The sequence below is a fragment of the Geospiza fortis genome, unplaced genomic scaffold, assembly GCF_000277835.1.
Source record: "Geospiza fortis unplaced genomic scaffold, GeoFor_1.0 scaffold874, whole genome shotgun sequence".
NCBI classification, from domain to species: domain Eukaryota; kingdom Metazoa; phylum Chordata; class Aves; order Passeriformes; family Thraupidae; genus Geospiza; species Geospiza fortis.
In genome coordinates this window covers 1,182,135-1,190,397 of record NW_005054456.1, presented here as the reverse complement: position 1 = coordinate 1,190,397, position 8,263 = coordinate 1,182,135, and the positions used below count along the sequence as shown (strand labels likewise).

Genomic DNA, 8,263 nt, shown 5'->3' with positions numbered 1-8,263 from the left:
CGGGGCCCCACGGCAGCATCCTCGCCCCGGCTGCGGCAGCGCGCTCAGAGCCCCCGGCTGTTGTGGCAGGGCAGGTGGAGCGGCCTGGGCACTGGAGTACGGAGCCGGGAAATTCCCCGTCATTTAGTCTTTGAGAGCTCCAAGGAGAGATTGCAAAGGCTGCGTTAGCACGCTGTTTGAGAAGGTGTTCGGTGTCTGAACAAAAGAACAATGCAGGAAACTTGCATTACCGAAGAAAGGTGGTGAAATAAGGAAATTACTTTTGTAGAGGATACCTGATGATTGCAACTTGCATCCTTCCATTTTGCTCTATAATGCACCTGTGAATAAGGAGCTGCTCACTCATGCAGCATGCTTGAGGTTTGAGATACTTTTTAATCGGTTCATTTAAAAATGTTATTTTTTCTGCTTTTGTAATTGTCATAAAATCATTTGGAAATTATATTTCACAGGAGACATTTCCTTCACAGGCTAGCAAAACAGCAAAATTGAAGCAAAAGCTATATTGTGTCTTCTGATAGATATGAATCTAAATTATTTGGGTTTATTGAGATATGTCTGATATTGTTTTACTTTTTTTGTTTTAGTCTCGCAGTGTGTTGCAGTGATTAGCATGTGTCGCCATAAATGGGAAGTAAGAATAGGAGGCATATTAAAATGCTGGTCATTTATGAACTTCCATTATGCAGATCATTAGTTCTGAGTGCTTGGGAATATGCAGCATTCCAGGTCCATCTGATTTCTTATGCTTGGTATGGTTGTTTATTGAAATAGAAGAGCCTGTTGAGTAGTCTTTTTTGTATAGGAAGGATCCTTTGTTGATAAGATAAATCTTGCTTGCCAAATGTTGTAGCTGAACTATGGTATGTAGGACTGGAAGGTATATTTCACAAATTTGGCTAGTGCTACTGATAAAATTATTTTTGCTTCTTAATGGAAAAATGGGTTAGTGGAAATTTCAAGGTCATGTTCAAATATAGAGTAATTTAGCTGCCTTTGGAATATGTCATTTCTTCTCCAATGTCACATGTTTTCTGTATATCAGTCCTGTCACTGTTGACATTTTCTGGATCTGTTTGCCTTCTAAAATAATCTAATGTTTAGCAAGTTTTAATAGAAGCAATCCATAAAGCTTCATAAGTCAAATTCATTTGAATGATCGAAATAAGAAGCATTTTAAAAAAGAAAACCTAACTGATAAATCTAAACCTAACCCAAACTCACTATTTGGAAAGAATGACAATAAAAAGGGTTAAGATGGATGAAGGGATACCAATTACATTTTATGCTGATAAACTAGTAAGAAAGTAAATTCTTACTGTCAGCAGCTGTAAATTAGGTAAGTTCTGGCTTTCTGTTCTTTGATCTTTCTGGAAGCCTTTTCCAATGCAAATTATTCCATTGTAGACCTCTACTGGTTTTGACTTTCTGAGCCACTGTACGGTTTGCAACTGAAATGTTATTTTATTGAACACTTATAATTCTACTATAAATCTGTGAATAGTAGAAGTAAAACAAATTGCTTCTATCACTTGCACTTTTTTACTGGTTGAATCAAGAGCAGAAGCACTGGGGCTTTTTGGGAATAAGGAAGGCAGCATCTAAGTTCAGGTATGAAAGTAGGGCTCAGAAAGATGAAAAAAAGCAATTTATAAATTTGGAAAAAGTTCCCAGGTGTTGCCACATTTGAAATTAGTTTGATATATTGATTTGTCCATCTTATAATGTGAAAAAAAATTAAAAACCAAATGGCTGTAATGCTACACATACCTGAGAATGCTGTCCTTGTTTGCATCATGGAATCTGCTAGGCATAAAGGGCTTTGAAGAGCCATGTTTTCATGGCTGGACAGCGATATACTTTTAAATATATCAATTTTTTTGTGTGTGTAATTTTATTGTAAAAGGCTATTTTTTATACATTGTAAATGAAAAGCTTGTTTGAGCCATAATAGTGGTATTTTTAAAATGCTTTGCCATCTGTTAATGTGGGGTGTTTTTAGTTTCCTGTGAACTGTCCCTTTTTGTTGATAAGCTGTATTTTATATGATATGTTCATGGTATCACAGATATTTCATCTGGAAATAAGAATACCATGACCACCTTTACAGATCCAGGCTGTCTGGTGCCATAATATGTAGAATTGCATTAGATATATTTCAGTTAGGAAACACATTTGCAAGTGCAGAGCAGTATAACATCTCCTGAGATGTAGTTTCGTTCTTCTGAGGTGACCAATTTTTTCATGGCCATAATAAGAAAAAAATCTTCATTAGCTGTCAATTTTGATTCAAATATATAAGTTCTATATTTAAATAAGCACTTCAGCTAAGTATCTTTGACTTGTAAAGGTACCTATTGTAATTTTCTTTTATGGGTTATTTTTGACATGGCTTGCTAGAAAGCAGATTGATTCACCATGTCAAAATAAAACCTAGGCTTTACATCGTTTGTTGTAGGCCTCTTCTAGAATTTCATTAGGAAATCGTTGTACAGTAGAACTAAAGTGTTTTACAAATCCCATCATGGGCCAAGGTGCCTGTTTGTTACACAGTCAGAATTTAGGCCCCTTTCTGCATTTGTTCCATCTGAAGAGAGACCCTCATCAAGATTAATATCTGTTCTCATTAGCTGACACAACTTCTAGTTTTAATTGAATGCTGTAACGGGGCAGAGTATCAACATTAGGTAAAAGCCACAGGTTTAGACTCTTATGTTTAGTGAGGATATCCATAAGAAGTATGCACTCCTTTATTGACTCCACAGACACCTCAGCAAATCACATAAAGTCAAAACTAAGTCTGACAATTTCAACCTAAAACCACATGCTATTGCCCCCCTGAGGCAATGCTTTTTCTTTTTTTTGTAAGATCAAATACTAGTTTCCAGCTCTTTGCCCAGTCTCTACCTTTTCTGATTCCTAGGTTTAAATACATTGATTTAAAATACGAACAAAAACTCCACCCCCTAAAACAAAATAATCCATCACACCAGAAAACCTTCCTCCCTCAGGTCTTGTCCATGAGTAGATCTCCCTTTAGAAATGGAGTGATGAAGTTGCTGGAGCATAGGGATTGCCATTTTCATTTTCAAAAGCAGAGTGGTGGGCTTTCTGTCTTGTCTTCTTGATGATGGCTTTCCAGCTTCTTCACCTTGGAAATGAACAGTGTTGCCATCATATGAATAAAGGAATCTTAGCAAAAAAGAATTAGTTTGTGTTGGACTTCCTTCAGGACATCACTTAGTCCAACACCATCCTTATTGCAGACTTAATTAGCCATGTAGTGACTTTGTTTTTGCAAAAGCAAGGTATCTGGAGTGAAAATATAGTCACAAGATGCCTTCAAGCTCCTCTTGCTGCTTTCCATAAAGGTACTGTTTGATACTTACTGTATGAGGTGTCTTTCTCTGCTTCAGACTATTTTTTTTGGTAGTTTCTGAAGTGATTTTTTCAGTTTATCAGAAAGCTTCTGTCCTAACAGGTGAGTCTAACTCTTGTTGGATGGCATAGCATGTGAGGGTCCATCCAGTATATTGAGGTCTTTAGAAACAACACCCCTTGTTTTTCAGGTTTCTCGAGACTGCTTTAGGATGAGAATTTTGGTTAAAGGAACATTTGGTTTAGTCTGTCAGAGTAGTATTCTAAATATTCAATTACAAATTGAATTGGTGTAAGTTAAGATGCATCACATCCTTGACGTGTCTTTGACTTAGCTGCAATCACAACTTTTTTTTCCCTTCACAGAGCAATAATGAGTCATTTATATCTGCAGAGTAGGTAGCACCAAATGGCCTCCTATCAGAATGTGGATTAGGAGAACTAGTGTATTCCTTTGGTCATAGATCCAAATAAATCATCTCACTTTAAAGGAACTGCCCACAAATAAGCTTTAGGAGTTACATGTCTGCTCTCATTTTATGTAATGTTGTCAACTGAAGTGTAAATATTGCCTTAGTAGGGACAGCAGATCTTTTGAGTGACAATAATGCTAGCTGTAGCTCCTTAAGATTATTAGAAAGGGAAAATTGGTGGGAAAAGGTACTGTATATAATTGTTAGAACACCTGTTTTTAAATGTGTGTTTACTGTATAATTATTTACTTTTTTTTCTGTCTTAGGAAATAACGATTAAATACCTAATGCAATGGAAATACTCAATTTTCTTCCCTCAGAACGCCTGTACTTTATACTTGTCTTGTGCTCAGCACTACCTGTTCTTTCTAGGTTGGCTTAACTTCAAACAGGAATCATGTAATTTAAGAAAGAACTAAAATGCTGCTTCCTCTGTTTAGAATTCCAGCTATGTCCATCCTGTCCCTTTGAATTTGTACTTATGAGTATGACAAAATCAATGAAGTTTGAGGCAAGGTGCTTAAATTTTATACTACTTTTGCATTTCTCTTCATTCACACTTGATTTGTAGTTCACAGAATTATAGAATGTACTGAGTTGGAAGGGAGCTACAAGGATCATCAAAGTCCAGCTCCTGGCCCTTCACCCAGGAGTCCCACCACGTGCCTGAGAGCATTGTCCCAAGGCTCCTTGAGCCATTGCTTGGCACCATGCCCACTGCACTGGGAGCCTGTTCCAGTGCCCACCCTCAGGGGGAAGAACTTCTTCCTATTATCCAACCTGAACTTCTCCTGTTGACTCTTTCACAAGCAATTTCAGGTTCTCTATGTGATATGCTAGACACAGCTTGCATTTGTGTGTATTCCAATACATATATCAGTGATCACTGAAAGTCTTTGCTGAGGTAAATTTGAAGTGCCTCAAACATTGAGGTATTGCTGTAGTTTTTGAGAACAATTTTTCAGTTTAACAAAACTTCACAATATGATAAGAGTGCAGTAAAAATGGATACTTTCCTACCAAGTTCTCTGTTCTATGGTGTTGTTTCTGTCTTGTGGTTTGAGTTAAATCGTGTAGTCATGAAAACAAAATGACTTCTTGGCAAGTTTAGATTTAGTAAAAACTGTAGATTTGGGCCAAAGGATTAATCACATATTTGCACAGCAAAGAAAACATTGCTTTATTTAATGTTCCAAATCTACTGTGACCTTAGTATTTCATATATTTTATTTTGGGTTTTCAGAAATAGCCATGATTTCTCCAACTTAGAGCTAATCAAAATGCTTGTTCTCATTTCCCTGGTGTCTGTTGGTAGGTTTATATTTTTCTGTTCCTGGCATTTTCCAAAAGTTCTCCAGGTTAATTTCTGAACCCTTTATAAAAGGTGCCACAAATGTTTAGTCATACTCTTGTCAATCTTGCAGGACAAACACCTAGTGTTTGTGATGTACAAATATACAATTTGAGCAGAGCTAAAAAATAAAATGAAGTTCTGAGCACCTTCTTAGGGGTTTTTTTCTGATGCAGCCAAGTGCTCTGCTTTTTTGTTCAGTTTCTTGCTTGTTATTGGGATGTTGAGCGTAATAACATAGTAACTCAGTACAATTTCTGCTAATCTGAATGAGGAAGTTTTCATCAAGGTCAGCCAAAAAAAAAGCCAAACCTAAATTTGAAACGTCTGGCAACTCAGTTGCAAATATGGGGTGTTCTTAAGGTTTTGGGTTGGATTTTTTTAAAGTCATGATCACTAGAAATGTAGTATTTAATCTAATTTTCCTGAAATAAAAAGACCATTAAAAGGCAGAGTTGTGCTTATTACTTTTCACAGTGAGGGAAGTAAGGACTGGTTCTTGAATCTAATTCAGCTGTCTTGTCATTGCTGAAGGATACTGTCACTCCCTGATTCCTGTTCAGTAATCTAGCCAGACACCAATAACTTGATTCAGCAGTGTTGAAAAGGAAAATGTGAAACTTAGGTCCTTAGGGTGGTACTTGCACAATTACTTTTTTGCATGACAATGCTTATATGTTTATGTCGGTCATGATGGTTCTTTCTTGCCTTTGTGTTGCAGGATGTTGTTCCCCTTTGCACAACTGCAGCTATTTTTTGGAGGTGTACTGTAAACTTGGTCTGTGTTTAAGAAACAAACAAATTCCTCCCTCAAAAAATTCCCACCCAATCCCTTTTCCAACTGTCATGATGAGCCCATCAGCTTCTTCATACTCTAGGGAGAGTCAGGAACAAGTAGGTTCTAGTTAATAATGTGTTTTGGTGAAGAGTCCTTGGCATGATTTCATGGATCTAGTTTTTCATACCCACTCAATTATATTCTCATGATGTTTGAAAATGTTTGGTCTGCTAACTCAGGGGCTTCCTTTATTTATTTACTTTCATTGGCGGTACCCTGCATTTCCATAGCTCTCAAACAGCATTCATAACTTTCTTAAACTGAGCCAGCTGTGGTTAAAGGATTTCAGGAACAGTGGGCTAGAACTTGGTGAGGAAGGACAACTACCAAACTTTTAAGTGTTTGCAGCATTTGAGAAGCAAGAGCTCCAGTTCACTTTTCTGAACTGATCCATGAAATTTATCGAGTGATACACTGACAGAATTAGAATTTACATATATATGTATATATAGGTTTATGTATCTATTTGTGTTTATTTGTGTGTGCCTAGGGTGGGTTTTTTCCATCACTGTTCAGTGTAGACAAGACCTACAATATAGACTGTAGATCAGAAAGCTAAAGCCTAGTGGTATTTCTGAAGTAATTTCCCGTTCTATATATTCTGGTGCATGAATTCCTGAAATTCAGCCCTCTCTGAACAGCTGAACTTTTCCTACTATTACAACTGTTCCATCAGCATTTGTCAAGGGAGAACATCCTCTTCAGGGTTGGGTGGTGGTAACAATTGCATTTATCTTAACTAGTGAGTCAACACTGAAAATCTTCCTTTGTCCTTTGCCTCTGTAATAGAAGAGTGCTAAGTCACATTCCTTATTGTTCTTCTCCAAAGATGGTTAAGGGAGGGGGAGAGACAGATGGAGAAACAGAAATGGCAAATTTGTTTTTCTTTTAAAATACTTTATCTCAATTGACTCAGAAAATAAGAAGCTTCTAAATAAAATTTATTACTAATCATAGCTGGCAGGCTATTTTTCAATTGCTGTTTCAATATTAATTTTAAGGGCAAGGTGTTCACTGCTAGTGTAAATAGCTAGTACTTTACATTTAATGTATATTAGCGTTTTATTTCAGAGGAGCCATAATAAGTAGAAAAAGAAAAATATTTTTCTTCACACTGTACTGAGTTTCACTTTATAAAAGACTATACAGTATTAGGCCTTTGATTTGTGTAAATTTAAGGTTTCTCTGTTCATCAAAATGACAGTGTTGAGACTTCCCAGGAATGTGTTGAGACTGACATTGCATAGCAAGATAAGAAAAAAAATCCATTAAACTGAATCAAAATGCTGTCATTTATATGGCTCTAATTATCAAGGGACTGAAAAGCCTGATCTGCCATTTTAACACTTTCTGTTAAAAATGCTGCTTGGCTTAGCACATATTCTGTGAATGCTACTATACATGTCTCTAAATGTTCAAGTGAGCTGTGGATCTGTGCTCAGATCTTTCTTTAGACCATGTCTCATTTATTAGATTAAAAAGTACAAGAACTATTTGAACATGTATTCATTTTAAGCATCTTAAAATTAAAGTATTCCTTTGGCAAATAAAAACTGATAAATCACCCAGCGTTTTTCTAATTCATATTTTAAAGGTTGGAAGGAAGATTCTCATTTCATAGGCAGTAACAGTATCTTGGCTCAGTTTCCATTCTAAGGTATTTGTTAACACAGGACTCTGCTTACTTATAGCTTGGTTTAAGGGAGCCGGAAAACCAACTTTTTTTTCTTTGGACAGGAAAAGGAAAGTAACCAAGTAGGGTAGGACAACTTGGTTCTTTCTAAAGTGACATGCAATGTATGGTAGTGAAATGCAGTGAATTCATGGTATTTGAGCTCTTGATGACTGAACCTGCTCAGTATTCAGAGCAATTTATATGCTTTATTATTATCAGTTTACATAGGTGTTTCCCTTTTGAGTGTCTAACACACAGATCGAGCGCTCGCTGCCCGCCGCACGGCCGGGGACAGCCGCGCAGTGCGGGCACCCCCGCCCTGGGCCGTGGCGCTGCTCGCAGCGGCCCTCGGGTCTCTAAAACAAAACTCTTTATTGTGGACACTGTGATAGAGTCATTCTTGCCTAGAAAGGTGACATTAGTTTCCTGGAGGGACTCAACTCTGCCTTTTCCTCGGCTCAGTGCGGCCCAGGGGGGTGAGGCTCCCTGTTCCCTGGGGAGCGGTGCGAGCCGGGCCGTGGCTGCCCCGCACCGGACCGGGGAAGTGG

The 8,263-nt window shown here is 37.5% G+C and overlaps 1 protein-coding gene across 1 annotated transcript in view; it reads left to right on the top strand.

The window, feature by feature from the left end:
- The first annotated feature begins 171 nt into the window (after positions 1 to 171).
- The window catches only part of ZC3H12B (zinc finger CCCH-type containing 12B), a 20,328-nt gene continuing 12,236 nt past the window's right edge, over positions 172 to 8,263 (top strand). Inside the window, exon 1 of the mRNA XM_005427821.2 lies at positions 172 to 360. The gene's annotated coding sequence lies outside the window, so the exon portion shown is untranslated. The remainder of the gene's footprint in view (positions 361 to 8,263) is intronic.